Below are 17693 nucleotides of genomic sequence, written 5' to 3' on the forward strand. Positions count from 1 at the left end.
CTTTTGTTTTAGCTGATACTAGGTTTCTGTAGCATTATGTGATGTTCTGAACCTTAGACACAACCTGAAGAACCTTGTGTTCTCCCACAATGGGGATTCACACATGGTTCTACCAGTATCCCTTCTACTGAGGTATCAGGTCCCACTCTTCATTTCTCTTCTCATTACCCCAGGATAAAAACTCAAAGAAATTTTACCACAATTCAGGTTAGTCCATATTTTGGACAGAGTTGAACTTATCTGTTGTTGTTTATTTGATTTTATTTTGGAGATTCCCTTGTTTATGATGTTGCTAATGTTAACTTCCGGCCCCATCTCAGACCAGAATAGTCCACTTTCTGGCCCCACTGACTTGCCCAAATCTTCATCCTACTCTCTCCCAGTAGCCATTTTCTATTCCCACTTTCTCCACTTATGTCAAGCTGTATCTATTAAATTCAAGCAATAAATCCAGTTCAGAACCAATGTTTCATGACTACCTTTAATGATAAAAGTTGACTTGTTTATTAAGATGTCTCCCATGTGTGCATTCCATGTCTGTTGTATTGGGTTAGTTTACTTATTACTGTGACCACATATCTGACAAGAAACAAATTAAGATTGCAAGTGATTATTTTGATTCATAGTTTATGGAACAGACCACAATGGCAGGGAGGGCAGGCAGCAGGTGCACTAGGCTGTGTTCTTATATCTGAATATATCCAGAAGAAGAGAAAAGAGACAGAAAGCCAGAAGAGCCAAGCTTTTTCTATAAGCCTTATGACGTGCACACCTTCAATCTATTTCTTCTAGCCAAGCCCCACCAAACCTTCTAAAGCAGTGAGAGTTATTGGAGTGCAAGTACAAACATCTAAGACTGTAGATACCTTACATCCAAACTATCTCATCAATTGCTTTGAAATCATTAAGACTGGGCCATATGTGACTGAGAGCAAACACACACCTGGAGAGAGAGTCTGACCTGCTATAAGATAATAGGCCAATTGCTGGAGTCAGGAGTCAGAGTGCTCTGAGATCTTAATCTTTACTTCTGTGGGTAGTAGCTGGTTGCTCAAGGCCTTCAATTGTCTCTTCTTTGCACAAAGAATGCATACCATTATTTGAAGATTAAATGCTTGGCACTGTGTAATGGATCAATATGTCTGATCAATAACTGGAAAAATCTTTCCCTTATTTTAGTCAGCAAGTGTTGCTTTTTAAGACCTTTAATGCTTAGTAATCAACTTTGTACAGGTCCAAGAAAATAGCAACTTATATTGAGTACTGATATATAGGAGGTGTTTCGTGTTTTAAATTTTATCCATCACTTTCATCTATAAAAAATTGGCTAGATATATATTTCTGTTTTTATACTTAACAACTGAGAAAATTGAGGCCCTGGGATAGTAATACATTGAGTGTCTTATAACCAGAGGAATTCAGATTTGAGTTCTAGCCATTTGGCTTCAAAGCTCACAGATTCTTACTTTATATATCAAGATATCTCTTGAAAGGTAGGCAGAACTGAGAGAGCTATCAAGAGGCAGAAGATAGACTGGTTTTCCCATAGGCACAGTTTGGAGGAATTAAGAAAAGATAAAATAGTCTGTTGTTGAAGAAAATAGGGTAGTGAGTCAGTATCATGCAAAAATCAGAGCTGGTTGAAAGAGGTCCTGGGGCTCATTCTGTATTACTTAGACAGCAAGCTGGGCCTTTGGGAACATTTTATTGTTCCAGCTAGAAGAGTACAACCTCAGCTTTCCACAAGATTAGTGGTGTACTCACTACAGCATGTAAGGTCTCCTGAGCATCTTTCATCAGATTTGCACTGTTCCACAGAATCTGTCTTTCCCACACATCATTAAGAAAACAACGCTTCTCATAGAAACTCTGTGCCACACAGTCAGTTTATTTTGTCCTAAACAGAATTCTTTTTCGAACTTTCACTTGGCAAAGAGATGCCATCATAGACAGGGAATAAATTTCACTTTCCATGAGATGGTGGCAAACTCTGGATTTTCTCCATTCTTTGAGTTGTTGACATCACAAAGATTATTTCTTAGATTAAACCATTTATATTGTAGAATTTGTTTCAAGATCATGTATAAAGATCACAGCCATGAAAGTGTCCATTATGAAAGAGGAGATATTATCAACATAAAGAAACAGGATTGAGCAGCTGACATAAAAATTTTGGTCAGTAAGTTGATGGCAAGTTAAAAAGAGTTTTCCTCATCTAGTATAATATTTGATCTTCAGAAAAGGAATACAAATTGTCCATACATTACAGCTGAAGGAACTAAAACAGTGATAAATCAAAGATTCTCTTAACCTGACTTAGTAAAGTAAAGCAAAAAACAAAACCATGTCAATGCTGAGGCCAGGGATAAGTCTCAGTAGGTAAAGTGCTTTTTACATAAGCATGAGGTTCTGAGTGTAGACTCTCCAAATCTACTGTAGGGCAACTGTCTAGTCAGAGCTCTTCATGGGCGACAGAGAACAGAGATTCCTGCAAAACTCACAGGTTATGTTGTCTAGACTTAAGTGGTAGCAAAAGACAAGGACCCCTACCTTAAACCTCAAATAAGGTGGAAGGCAAAGACTCATTCTTGAGGCTTTCCTCAGATATCCACATGTGCCATAACAAGCACACTAAATTATTTTTAAAGCATACTATAGCTGAAGTTTACTGATTGTTTTATCCCATACTGTCCAAGACATAGCACATAATTCACTCAAAGGTAATACTAGTTTAGGGATTGTTCTCAGATGAATATAAATTCTGCATGTAATGCATTATAAAATAAACTAAATATGATCAATATACATAAAAATTATAGTCGGTACAAGTTAAAGATTCTATTTTGCACCTCAACACACATCAGGGGCAGATGTGCTGTGAAACTCTTCCATTTTGAGTATATAGATTCCATTTTGTGTATATAGATTCTGTTCACTATAATTCTGCCAACAATGCTCTTCCTGTCTTGGTGGTAGACAACTATCCTTTATTACCAAGATGATCTGTCAATCAACCAGTTAAAGCAAGATGGACAAGGCTATTTCCTACCAAAGCCAATGTACTAATTGCTCATTGCTTTCGTTTTTATAGCAATTTCAAAACTTTTTCTAAGCATACTTTATGAATACATATTTTCTCAGCTGAGTTCTCATCTTTGCACTAAAAGACATTGCATACACAAATTGAATCTGAAGTTAATGTCGATGATGTGGACAGCAGCCCTACAAGGTCTTAAGAAGCTGACAATACCCTTATTCTCTGAGCAATTTCTCTTGGAAAATATAGACATCTTGTCAGGAAGAAAACCACCACCAACGACCACTAAAACTCAGGTCTGAGTACTATTGATCTATTGTACATTAATTTATGTTATTGTACAACAGTGAACACGGCTCTTTTTTGACTTGAGATTGACTCAGGTTTATGTTATTTAACCTTAAATTTTAAGCGCTTCTTATTTAATAATCTGTTCATGCTTTCTCTTACGTTTGAAGAGACAGACGTTTTTTAACAGAAATAACTAGCTTAGAGGCTGGGTGGCACAAGCAGTCCCAGGCAGTACACTCGGTGTCACCAGCAGACTGGATACTGGAGAGGGAAAACACAGTACCTGTCTCTAGGTCTCTAGGTGTGGCTCTGTGCTTCACCTTCTGCTTTAAGATTGGAGGAGGGGCTGAGCACAGAGGCACTTTGTTCTTACGGAGTTCTTGCTGGGGGCGGGGTCACCATTTGCTGCCCACACCTGAGCAGTGGTGGTTTTAAGACAGATTTCAAACTTGAGATGAACACAGACTTTGTCATGAACATTTAAGTTTTTAATAGATTGAAGACAGATCACATTTTTTAAGGCTGTAGTTGAGTGACACTCCCGCTGTCTTTGATTTTGTGCTGTTTTGTTTTGGAATTTCATCATGTTCCAGACCATCCAATGCAAGGTAAGAGGCAGTGTTTGTCAGCACTGCCATGAGTCTAGGCATCTGAGCATGGCTTATTTGGCCTTCCATCCCATCCTCAGACTTCCTGAAGTGGAAGGTTATCACACTTGGAGGGAGTAGTTCAAAGACAGAAGCTACAGAAGATGTAGACAGACTTGTAGTTGGGGCCAGGTTCTCACTGGATGCCATTTCTGCTATGACCAAGCCTGAAGATTCAAGTTGGCCGCATAGCTCCAACAGGCTTTTAACTGGCGCTATACCCCCCCCCCCAAGCTAGCTATAAGGTGGGCAGGGGTTTAGGATGTGAGGGCTGTTTTCTTTTCTGAACATGCTTGTTGATTGAAGTCAGAACTCACTGCACATCTGTGGCCTAATTTGGTTGCTAGTTTTCATCTCACCATGTGAATGATGCCTGCTCCATTGAGAAAATTGTGATTGTGTTCTGCCTTCTCCCTATCAGAATACTCTACAGACAGTGGTGTTAACTGACATGCACTGCCTCTAGGTAGTTTGGAATGATTTTAGAATCTGTGTCTGAGTGAATCTTGGGTGGAATACAGTTTTGTCCTTGATTATATGATATATTTTTACTCTTCTGCATTCTAATTTAATGGGTGGTTTATAAAAAAAATAGAGAAAAAGTCCTTTAGAAAATGTAAAAAAAAAAATGAATACCACATTTATAACAGATTAGTACAAATTTTATGACAGTACATTTTCTGCCACCAGCCAAATATTTACTATCATGTGTAGAGACACAGAGAATAGGGAAAATGTTTTATTTATTACCTGTTTTATTCTGTGCACTCTCATTTTCCATGTAAAAATGTAAATAATTTCTTAGGTATATTGTTCATTTTATTGTATCTATGTGAGGTATATTTCACTTCTGATGCAATATTCATGTAACTCTATTACTAGCTAATTGTGTCTTACTGAGGATAAAGTCACATGAATTTTAAGTGGATTATATGAGCTCAGTTTGACATTTTTCAGGCTTTTTTCATAAGGAAAATATAATTAAATGCCAAAACACTACATTTTCAATTAAATCCCTATTTTTAATCTATATTTGGTACTCATGCCAATTTTGTTTCCATACTTGGGTGACATACATTCCAGGAATTATATAAATCCCCACATTTTAGTGTGCTAATTTAAAACTCAGCCACTAACAGACCGGCAGCTCCTGAGATGTCCAATAAACAGAACACTAACGATTGATTTTATAAAGTCTTCACCCCACTGTTCAATGTCAGAAATCTCAGTGTTGACATATCCAAGTGATATTTTAAAATAATACAAAATAATATGTCGATATTTGTCAATCTCTTGTTGAATGAAGGAGGTATTCAATTTGCTTCATTGTCAGTGCAAATATTATTTGAGCTCTGTTGTTTACACTTGATCTTAGCCAAAAGGCCGAGAAGCGATTGAGCTCTGTTGTTTATGCTGATTTTTAGTTATCTGTCACAGTGTTCTCCCAGTTGACCTCCTCAGAGAGCACTGACCACCTACAGTAAATAAGAGTAGCCTAAAAATTGTAATCATAGTGCCACATTAAGACCCTTCATAGACAAATAAAAAATAACCTCTTAACTTCCCTATATTCAATTTTGCATTCTGTCTTTCAGGCAAGAATAAATTCAAGGTAGCTGGTTCAGTTTAAAGATCCACTTTAATTGGATTAGTCACTGTGGAGGGATTTTCTAAATCTCATGATTTTAAAAGCATCATCTACTTTCCTTTCTTTGCACTTTTTTTCCCCAAAGAAGCCTTTTCCAACCAATTTAAAAGTGCAGAAACCCTACTCCTACTACAGCTTTAACCTCTGTTAAACGCAAATTCCTCTTGGCAGAATAATAATTAAAGAGATTAGTGTTGATAAGCTCCTGAGAGGATCTCTCCAGTAAAGGTTTTCAGGAGAAGAAAAGACCCTGAACTCCAGGAATGAAATAAATACTGAATGAGGAGACCTCACTCACTTCACCTTTTTCTAGGTTCAACTCCAGAAACTAACTGTAAAAATGCAAGGTGTTGTGTAGGAGAGCTTGTTACTGTGGAATTTTCAGCCAGATGAAGCAGTTCCCAACTCTATGGCACAAACATGAAGTGGATCTTCTGTTCTATTGAATTACAAAAGAGTATAGTAACCTAAAAGTACATGTACATTCAGAACCTCAAGAAATGCTATGCATGCGACTGGAATTCAGGAAAATTAAAAGTCGGTAGGCAATAACTTAATGTTGGAACACATATGAAAAGCCTAAGCGACCCTTGACATATATGCTGCCATATTTGGGTTTCTCTCCTCTTTTCTTAGATCTAGGCCTTGCTTAAGTCTCCATAGCACCAGAACCTCTTCCCACAGATACCAGAACCTCTTCTCAGATATCAGGTGAATGAGCTGCAGTTAAGCAATTAGGCAGTTAGACAAGGATAGATAGATAACCTTCAGAGCAACATTTCCTGCTGGCTGAACAGCCCATAATTAAGTCCCTTCCTGCTTAATTAAGTCCCTTCCTGCTCTCAACCTCCTTTGCCTACCTATATATGCCTTGAGAGTAAAATAAAATTTTGGAGCTTGATCAGACGTCCTGTCTTGCTCTCATTCTTTGTGTCTCTTGTCCCTTTCATTCGCCAGCGCTCCATTTAGGTCCCCATTGAAGACCCTGCTGGCCGGGGCAAAAACATATCACCAATAAATAGCATCTTAAGATTTAAAATGATAGCTTGGTGTTTGGTTTGTTCAGTTATATTTGGCATAAAGTATTTTTTATGGAACTAATGAATGACTGAAAATAATGTTAAAAATTGGCAAGGATCTGAAAGATAAGTATGAACTTATCCATCAGCAGTGTGCCAAAGTCACTGTTCAGTTGGGTTCAAATCTCACAATTTACACACTGTCAGCATCTAGTGGTACACTTCTTGGCTCATAAAATTTATTAACTGAATACAAACTTTTCTTTTTCACCAACAAAAATTCTGATTGTGTAAGAGGACAGTAAACCCAAGCTTAGTAGTTGAGGGAAAAGTAACAAAGTTTCTTACAATGATTATATTTTCCTTACTCTAGTTTATAGTCCTTGGTATTTATCCATTAGAAATAAAGATATCTCTTGTCAAAAGCTGACACATATCAATGGAAACTTTATTCATAATAAGTATGAAATTTTATTTATACTTAAAGTTGGAAGTATGAGTCCATAAAATAGGAGTGTTGCTGTGGCTTAGGAAGATTGATTATGACACATTGTAAGACATTACACAAAATTACTAAGGTATTATAAAAATAACCTCTGATAAATGCAATGATTTGGCTGAATCTTCAGGGCTGCATGCGTGATGACAGACACCAGAAACAATAAACTACACATTATAAGTGGGATCTGATATAGATCTGGTCAATGACTTATAAACCTGTTTGAAGCAGTGGACTTCAACAAGTAATGGCTTCATCAAGCAGCCTTCTCCCTTCATGTCAAAGAAAGAGGTTCAAGGGACTTGGGAGATGACTGAGTTGATAAATTGCTTTCCTAGCATTAAGACCTGAGTTCAGATCCCCAGTACCTACATCAAAAGCCGGACCCTGAAGCACACAGCTGTCATCACAGACAGGCAGAGATATGGTGTGTGTGTGTGTATGGTGTGTGTGTGTGTGTGTGTGTGTGTGTGTGTGTGTGTTTGAAAGAGATGAGAGAGGTGATCAAGACAAAAGTAAAACAAACATAAGAAAACTTACAGAGTTTTTCTTCAGTTGTTTTACAACTGGAATAATCTGTCCAGCAAGACTAGCTGAGTTAGTAACAACAAGGTTCAGCAAGACATTTTGCCTCAAAAAAATTAGGTGGAGAACAACTAAGAAGGATATCTGATGATAATATTTGTCATACACAATCGTGTTTCTGAGACCATGTGCTGTGCACACACACACACACACGTATATGAATACATTTCACATATATACATGCAAAAACACCAAATATATTACATATAAAGGACAATAATTCGGATGACTATGGGTTTCCAATTAGAACTATACTAGAGTATAACACAGTGGAACACAATCTTTGGAGTTCTAAAGAAGTTAGACTAACGCTCCACATCCAGAGACTGTCTTTGAGGACACAGGGAAAGGAGGAGAGGAGGGAGGGAAAAATCAGAGGGTTCTCTACCTCCCTCCCTCCCTCCTCCCCAGCTTCACTCCCTCCTTCCATCCCTCCCTTCTTCCCTTCCTAGCCTAGTTCTCTCTCTCTCTCTCTCTCTCTCTCTCTCTCTCTCTCTCTCTCTCTCTCTCTCTCTCTCTCTCTCTCTCTCCCTCTCCCTCTGTCCTGTGTGTGTATGTATGGTGTGTGTGTGTGTGTGTGTGTGTGTGTGTGTGTTTGAAAGAGAGGAGAAAGGTGATCAAGACAAATGTAAAACAAACATAAGAAAACTTACAGAGTTTTTCTTCAGTTTTAAACTATAGTACATTTCAAATGAATTTCTTCCTGTAGAAGGAAATGATTACTAAAGAGAAAAATCACACATTCAGCAATAAATGAAAAATCTCCAGAAGTACTAAGTAAATGGCTAAGTATGAAGTGCTACTTGTCATAATTTTTATAACATGCATGAGTAGCTATAAAAATATAGTTTTTGTTTGGTATAATTTCTAAAGCATGCAGTTTTATTATATTTGACTACCAAAAAATGGGGGTAAGGGGGTAGGATGGATGTACAGTTCTAAAATTTTATTCTATGAAAGATGATATGGTATGAAATTGAAATAGATGATAATGTTAAGCACATATGTATTTTTTCTTACAGGTGTTTTGCTTATATATTATGGCTTCCATTCTATTTTTATTGGTTTCCTGTATTTATGAATGCGTATGTCTCCATGTGCCTTTTCTTTGGCTTTCTTTTTTATTTGTTTTGTCCTATTCTGATTCATTTGTTTTTTGTTTATATTATTATCAGATATATTATACATAATGATTATATTATATGTATTTTATTATTATTGTTATTGTTATTATTATTATTATTTCAGATGCCTATCTGCATTCTAAATGTAGAAAGCAAGAGTATAGAATTGGGTGAGTGGGAAAGTGAAAGGATCTGGGAGGACCTGGGGGATGGGAAATCATAATCAGAGTATCTTCAGAATGACACAAACTATTTTCAATTAAAAACTGACTTTAAAATATTTATTTATTTATTATGCATACAGTGTTCTGCCTGCAGAAGACCACATGAGAAAAGGAAGAAACAAAGAGCTAAAGAGGCCCACAGAAATCCACAAAGATACCCCCACAAAAGACTGCTGGCAATGGTCGAGAGACAGCCGGGACTGACCTACTCTGGTGATGGGATGGTCAAACACCCTAATAGTCGTGCCAGAAACCCCATCCAAGGACTGAGGAATCTGGATGCAGACATCCACGGCTAGGCCCCGGGTGGAGCGCTGGGAGTCTAATTAGTGAGAAAGAGGAGGGTTTATATGAGCGAGAATTGTTGAAACCAAGGTTGGATAAAGCACAGGGACAAATAACAAAACGAATGGAAACACATGAACTATGAACCAAAGGCTGAGGGGCCCCCAACTGGATCAGGCCCTCTGAATAGGTGAGACAGTTGATTGGCTTGATCTGTTTGGGAGGCATCTAGGCAGTGGTACCAGGTCCTGGGCTAATTGCATGAGTTAGCTGTTTGAAACCTGGGACTTATGCAGGGACGCTTGGCTCAATCTGGGAGGAGGGGACTGGACCTGTCTGGACTGAGTCTATCAGGTCGATCCCAGTCCTTGGGGGAGACATTGATCTGGAGGAGGTGGGAATGGGGAGTGGGCTGGGGGGAAGGGGAGGGGGCAGGAAGGGAGAGAACAAGGGAATCTGTGGCTGTTATGTAGAACTGAATAGTATTGTAAAATTAAAAATAAATAAATAAATAAATAAAAATAAATAATAAAAACTGACTTTAAAAGAAGTGGAGTTTGAATAAAAACTATGGTAGGAGTAAGAGTATTTTTAAACTAAAAATAATGTAATATCAAAAGATAGCAAAACAAAATCTAGGCATTGTTTAATAACATGTTAAATGTCAATGAAATTCATGATCTAATTGGAAGTAGAAATTGTCATAATAAGTTAATGAGGAAAGTAATAGGTAAACAGTATTCTATTTATAGGAGAAATGATTGAAATACAGAGACAAAATTAAACTGAGAGAAAAAGGACTAAAGAACATAAACCATGCAAAAATATAGCATAAAATCTGAGATAAAATTGACTTCAACAAAATTCATATTGGTAAAGAATAAAAAGACATTTTTTTATGGATGTAATACTCAAGTCATCAATAAAATCTAATAAATTGAAAGTATGATTGTCTAACAATATATAATATGAGCTAAATGTGTACACAGAAGATTCTGTATTTAAGAAATTTTGAATAGCTTTTCCGAGAAAACGGTATAGATAGAAACCATGTCAGTAGCACTACCACCCATGCTATCTTGTTAGTGTGCACAGAGCACTGTGCCCATCAGGGACAGAATGCAAGCAATTATTTCATATTCCTGGTAGAGACTAAAATAAATATATGGTAGAACATAAACAAAATTCAATGAAGATATGGTATTTGGCCACACACGATTAAATTTTCTTCAGTAGGCTAAATATTAGAAGATTGGATAAATATTTCTCCCTTCTAAGTATTAACTAGGTCTGATCCTTCTTAGCTCTGAGATATTGGTATGTTCAGGGAGGTATGACCAGAAACCCGGTAAACATTTATAGATATACCTGAAATTTATATTTAAAAAATTCAGAAAGCAAGAATTATCTATGGGCCGGGCGGTGGTGGCGCACGCCTTTAATCCCAGCACTCGGGAGGCAGAGCCAGGCGGATCGCTGTGAGTTCAAGGCCAGCCTGGGCTACCAAGTGAGCTCCAGGAAAGGCGCAAAACTACGCAGAGAAACCCTGTCTCGAAAAACCAAAAAAAAAAAAAAAAAAGAATTATCTATGTTAACTTAATAATATAAGGAGAGACAGAGACAGACAGGGAAAGAGGTGGGGGGAATACTTAACTGTCTACATATCTATTAACTAATTTAAGGATATTTATTTTTCAGTTTTTCATTTGTCTTCTTTGAAAAGGGATCTATAATGGTTAGTGTTCATAATCACCTGGACAAAATCTCATATCTACTTGAGGATAGGCCTCTGAGCCTTCCTGTTATGAGTATTCTGATTACGTTAGCCAATTGTGTGAAAAAACATCATAACTGTTGGAAGGACCATTACTTGGGCAGGAGATTCTGGACTATGTAAGTGGAGAAAGCAAACTGAGCGGGATTAAGTGCTGTGGACCATAGAAATATGAAGCAGGAATTCAGCTGACTATAGGAAAAATTAGCTGACTATATAGAAGCAGGGCTCTTCCAGAGGATAAAGCCAAGGAATTTGGGTAATATTAGCTGTTGAGTATACATTAGCCAGTTCCTGCAATGACTTTCTTGTGTGCTATGGTAGCTTTCCCAATTAATTCTTCTTCTAAGAACTTCTAACAGTATTTTTATCTGAGATATCTCTCAAACATTCAAAGACAAAAGGCAGACATAATAAGCATTCCAGACCACCTACTAGTCTACTGAATTAAGGTAAATATCCATATGTAGACAATGCCTAGGCCAGGGGGATATTAGGTACATAGCTTTGTTTCTTGTGCAAATTAAGCTTAGAACCTCTTTTCTTCCTCAGCCCAAGTGGCACCCCAAGACTTTCCCTCCAACAATTAGCTCAGAACAAAAGGGCTTTTTTCTTACTAGGTGCAAGCAACCTAGTACACTGGCCCTGCCTGACCAGAGAGCTGCAGAGCCAGGGGGTTGTTGATTGGAGGGAGAGGAAAGAAAGGAATGAGGATAGAGAAAAGAACAAAGACAAAAATGAAAATGAGATGGAAAGAACTTAGATAGAACTATGAGAGGACCGGAGGAGAACGGACAGAGAGGAGCTAAGTATGAGAACAGAATTGAAGCTGTGTAGACAGAATTTTGTCTTAGAAGAATAGAGTAAATAGACTAAAGAGCTCAGTGTACTTAGATTCATTCTCTCAGATTATTTCTCATCACTGGTAGCGTCTCTTCTGGAACCCTGGGAAAAGACTATTAGAGACTGGACCCCAACAATATTAAGTAGGCATGCATCCATTGCTCTGTGATCCTGACTACAGATGTGATGTGACCAACTCCTTCAAGGCCCTGCTGTAATGGATCCCTGAAGCAATGGATCATAACCTAGAACTGTTAGGTAAAATACTCCCTTCCTTAAGTGGCTTTCATCATGGTATTTTGACACAATGAGAAAGAAACAAACATGGGGTTTCTCAAATATTACACAAAATCTCAAATATTCTCAAAGGTATTATTCAGCCTAAGCTGGTCTTGAACTTATAATGCTTCTGCCTGAGCCATTTGAGTGATGGAGTTATACAAATTACTACTACATCTATATACAGTTATAATTTAAAACCAAGTGCATGAGAAAAATTCACAGCCTAGATAACTTCACTCCAGAATATTACCAGATACTTGAGACTCATTTAACAAGTATTTGAAAATTAAGTAGGGTGCAACACTTTTTAAATAATCTGATGAAGTCAATATAAACTTGTTAGTAAAACTAGACAAAGTCATTGTTAGAAAACTGTAATTTGTCATAGTGTGTCATAAGGATAATTGCAAGAGATACCTACAGGGGGGCGCCTGTAGTACCATATATTCATTCTAATCAATTTCCCTTTGGTTGTCAGATTCAGCTATCCTACTCAGCACAATGTCTATCCTTTTCCTATTAACTTGGACATATGAAGAGTCCAAAGTGGCAAAGCAAAAGTCTTTCTTAACTTCTGCTTTAGTGTGATTGCTCTTTTGTCTCCTTGTGGATGTATTTTCCTCTCTGGAGTGAAAACTTGTAGGTCATACATTCATTTGTGTTGCTATACAGCAGCAAATAGGAATCAAAAAAAAAAAAAAGAAAAATTAGTGAAGCAATTTTACTTAAGATCAAAATAGTAAAATGGCTCGGAATGCATTTAACCATGAAGGTAAAAGCACTTATGTACTAACTATAAGACATCACTGAAAAAAATTTAAGAAAATATCATTTAAAAGAAAATATAATCAATGTAAATGAATTAGAGAACTACACTTTTTAAAAAGCCATACTCACAAAATGAGCTCCAGATTCAATGTAATCCCAGTGAACTTGTGGCAGAAAAGCTGATTCTCAAATTCTTGGAAAAACTCACAGGTTCCTGAATAATAAAACCATTGTTGATCAAAAGAAAAGGCACATGCTTGGCATTATAAACACTTACCATAAAACCATTGTGTTCATAGCAGTGTGACATGCACACAGGAGACACACACCAGTGCAACAAAGTACTATCTCAGAAAAGAATCAAGAGAAAACTAAAAAAAGAATCATACATGTGACATTTTCAATATTGAAAAGGTAATTGCTTACAGGGACTTTATTAAGGAAGTAATAAAGAACTGTATTAGATAGAATAAGTATTTGAAGATTACAGGTCACATGAAGTCAATATCCAGAATATATAAGTAAATTTTACTGTGGCGGTATTGTGTTCCCTGAAATATTGTGCCCTCTAATAAACTTATCTGGAATCAGAGAACAGAACAGCCACAATATTAAACATAAGAGTTAAGGTGGCAGCACACGCCTTTAATCCTAGCATTGCAGAGGCAGAGATCTGCCTGGATCTCTGTGAGTTCAAGGCCACACTGGAAACAGCCAGGCATGGTGACTCATGCCTTTAATCCCAGGAAGTGATGGTAGGAGGCAGAAAGGTACTTAGGGCGTCAGGATGAGGAACTATATTTGGTTAAGCTTTTAGGCTTTGAGCAGCACAGGTCAGCTGAGATCCATTCGGATGAGGACACAGAGGTATCCAGTCTAAGGAAACAGGATCAGCTGAGGAAATGGCAAGCTGAGGTAGCTGAGGCTTGTTCTGCTTCTCTGATCTTTCAACATTGACCCCAGTACCTGCCTCCAGGTTTGTTTTTATTAATAAGACCCTTTAAGATTCATGCTACACTTTACAAGCCAATGAACAATGAAAAGATACAATTATAGTTTAATAATGAGTATAGGATCTGAGAGAACTTTTCTCAATGAAAAACTTCAGGAAGTATTTGAGCTAGAATATGGACTCACTAATAGGTAGAAATGTATGGCAATGCACTCACAGAAAACTGTTTAGAAATTTCAATGGTTGCTAATTTAAAGTTAAAAATATCACTTGTATAGTGTTCAGATTTTCTAACACTATTTTTTATAAAGAGAAATTAAGTCATATGTCCAAATAAAGACTGATTTACATGTGTGTCTGTAACAATGGTTGAAAGTTTGAAAATCTAAGAGCCCACTAACATTTACATTCCATAATTTTAAAAGGAAGAAACTTCTTAGGAAGACATGGATGAATTGCAGTCTTAATTCTTAGTGAAAGAAGGCAGATACAAAGAAGGACAGAATCTGTCTGTTCTCATTTATATAAAGTACAAACTAATCTAAAATGATAAACAACCATTCAGTTCCTCCATGAAGCCTGAAGCCATGGAATGATGAACAGCAAAGAGGCACAAGAAATCTTTTGGGAGCCCTAGATGTAATCTATATTCAGCATAGTGGTTTAATGGGCATATGTAACTGTCAACCTCATTGGCTTACACAATTTAAGTGGAGCTATAGTTCAGGGTATGAATATTATTTCTCAATAAAGGTGTTTCTAAAAAGTGTTATTAAATCATAAAATAAAAGGAGTGTTGCATTTTGAGTCTAAAAAATACATTAGACTATGTTAAACAAGAGTATTGGGGCATAAGCTATTATTTCTTTGTGATTCATCACCATTACTTGAAACAGTACCAAAAAGGCACAGAATACTCTCATCATCTTCTTATGAAATGAATACACACATAGCAAGCCTCAGAAAACATCTCTGACTTATAGTCACTTATTTTTTACATACTTGTTCTGATGAGTGGCTTGTGCTAAGAAAATGCCACTCATGGTTGAAGCATGTTCCTCATGCTTACCTAAAACACTGTTTCTTGTTCTGGCTTGGTTTCTTACACTTGCAGTAGAAGTCAGCTTCAGTGCTTTCCCCTTTATAATGCAATTTAGGTGAATAACTGAACAGTATCTCAAAGGCCATGATTTTCATTACTTTGTAAAATCATTATGGCTTTCCTCCAGTCATATGTGTTTGTCATCATACTCCATTTTAACTATAAAATTATAATCTATTTTTGCATTTACCTTTAAGTCAAATAAACATGTTTTAGCACATTTAATTTTAAGCAACTCCAAAAACATTCAAAAGTAAAGCCTTCCAGAGGTGATTCATTCTCTCTTATGGAGAGAATGCTTATCAAGACTCTTCTTTGCTTTTCTTATACTCAAATATGCTAAATCATATATTTCTAAAATCCACATGTAAAACCCTTGATCCATCATACCCCCAAAGGCTACTGCATTTGAACACTGAATCTTTAAACAGCCAATGAGGTTATCTTGAATGCATTGTAATCCAGTCTACCTGGTGATCTTAAAACAAGCTATGCTCACATAGTTTACAGAGGACAACCCAGGTGCCCATAAACACTTGGAAGGCAGTGTGCCTAAGCCAAAGAAACTGAACTGTAAAGGACCTAGACCTGTGAAGCAGAACTGTTTAGTTATGCCATCAGTTCATGTTATTCTGCAAGGCTACCTTGGCAAACTGACATTAGAGGGAAAGCGGTGCTGCTTAGGCTAAAGTAAACAGGAGCAAAATGAGAAGACTCTGAGTCACGTTTTAGAAAATCACCCCACCCGTGTCCCTCTTTTGTATACCAGTTGATATTTTGGCTTCATGTATGCATTTGCACAATGTGCACGCAGTGCCTGTGAGGTTACAAGACAGTGTCATACCTGAAACTGGAGATACAGACAGCTGTGAGCTACCGTGTGGGTAACGGGAATCAAACCCCATTTCTTTCTTTTTTTTTTTTTCTAATTTTTTTGTATTTTATAATTTAATTTAATTTTACATATCAGCCACGGATTCCCTTGTTCTCCCCCCTCCCACCCCCCTCCCCTTCCCACCAGCTCACCCCCCATTCCCACCTCCTCTAGGGAAAAGTCTCCCCTGAGGACTGAGATCTACCTGATAGACTCAGTCCTGGCAGGTCCAGTCCCCTCCTCCCAGGCTGAGCCAAGCATCCCTGCATAAGCCCCAGGTTTCAAACAGCTAACTCATGCAATGAGCACAGGACCTGGTCCCACTGTCTGGATGCCTCCCAAACAGATCAAGCCAATCGACTCTCTCACCCATTCAGAGGGCCTGATCCAATTGTGGGCCCCTTAGCCAATGGTTCATAACTCATGTGTTTCCATTCATTTGGCTATTTGTCCCAGTGCTTTATCCAACCTTGGTCTCAACAATTCTCACTCATATAAACCCTCCTCTTTCTCGCCAACTGGACTCCTGGAGTTCTACCTAGGGCCTGGCCTTGGATCTTTGCATCCGGTTCCCTCGGTCATTGGATGGGGTTTCTAGCATGACAATTAGGGTGTTTGGCCATCCTATCACCAGAGTAGGTCAGTTCAGGCTGTCTCTGGACCATTGCCAGCAGTCTATTGTGGGGGTATCTTTGTGGATCTCTGTGGACCTCTCTAGCACTTTGCTTCTTCCTACTCTCATGTGGTCTTCATTTACCATGGTCTCCTATTCCTCCTATTCCTTGTTCTCCCTCTCTGTTCTTGATCCAGCTGGGATCTCCCACTCCCAGAGGCTCTCTTTCCCTCAACCCTCACCCTTCATTACTCCTACTCATGTCCAGGTTGTTCATGTAGATCTTATCCATTTCTCTGTCATTGGGCGATCCCTGTGTCTTTCGTGGGGTCCTGTTTTCTAGGTAGCCTCCCTGGAGTTGTGAGTAGCAGTCTAGTCATCTTTGTTTTACATCTAGTATCCTCCTATGAGGGAGTACATACCATGTTTGTCTTTCTGAGTCTGGGTTGCCTCACTCAGGATGATTTTTTCTAGATCCATCCATTTGCCTGCAAACCTCATGATGTCATTGTTTTTCTCTGCTGAGTAGTATTCCATTGTGTATATGTACCACATTTTATTTATCCATTCTTCAGTTGAAGGGCATCTAGATTGTTTCCAGGTTCTGACTATTATAAACAATGCTGATATGAACATAGCTGAGCAAGTGCTCTTATGGTATGATTGAGTATTCCTTGGGTATATGCCCAAGAGTGGTATAGCTGGATCTTGGGGGAGATTGATTCCCAATTTTCTAAGAAAGCGCCATATTGATTTCCAAAGTGGTTGTGCAAGCTTGCATTCTCACCAGCAGTGGAGGAGAGTTCCCCTAGCTCCAAACCCTATTTCTTAGAATCTCTGTCAACAGAGGTTTCCAAACTGATAGAGTCTTCCAAAGTAATCTCTAGTTTTCTTCCTGAATTTCTAATATGAGAGAGAACCTGACTCGTCCATCAGTTACAGTGATGGTCTTCAGCCTTAATGGGTTCAGTTTGTATCACTACAGGAATGTGTGAAATTACAGAGTTTTGAGACTTGAGTGTATTTAAAAAAGAAAAGGGGGGGAGGGGACATGCCTCAATGAATTTTATAATGCTTGTATATTTAATTCATAATATCTGTTATAAATCTGCTTTATATACCTTAT

At 37.8% G+C, this 17693-nt stretch overlaps 1 pseudogene; it reads right to left on the reverse strand.

Annotated features, from left to right (window-relative positions):
- Positions 1 to 5230: 5230 nt before the first annotated feature.
- LOC114695625 lies at positions 5231 to 5370 on the reverse strand (annotated as a pseudogene).
- Between the last annotated feature and the right edge of the window lie 12323 nt (positions 5371 to 17693).

Source organism: Peromyscus leucopus, chromosome 3, assembly GCF_004664715.2.
Source record: "Peromyscus leucopus breed LL Stock chromosome 3, UCI_PerLeu_2.1, whole genome shotgun sequence".
NCBI lineage: Eukaryota > Metazoa > Chordata > Mammalia > Rodentia > Cricetidae > Peromyscus > Peromyscus leucopus.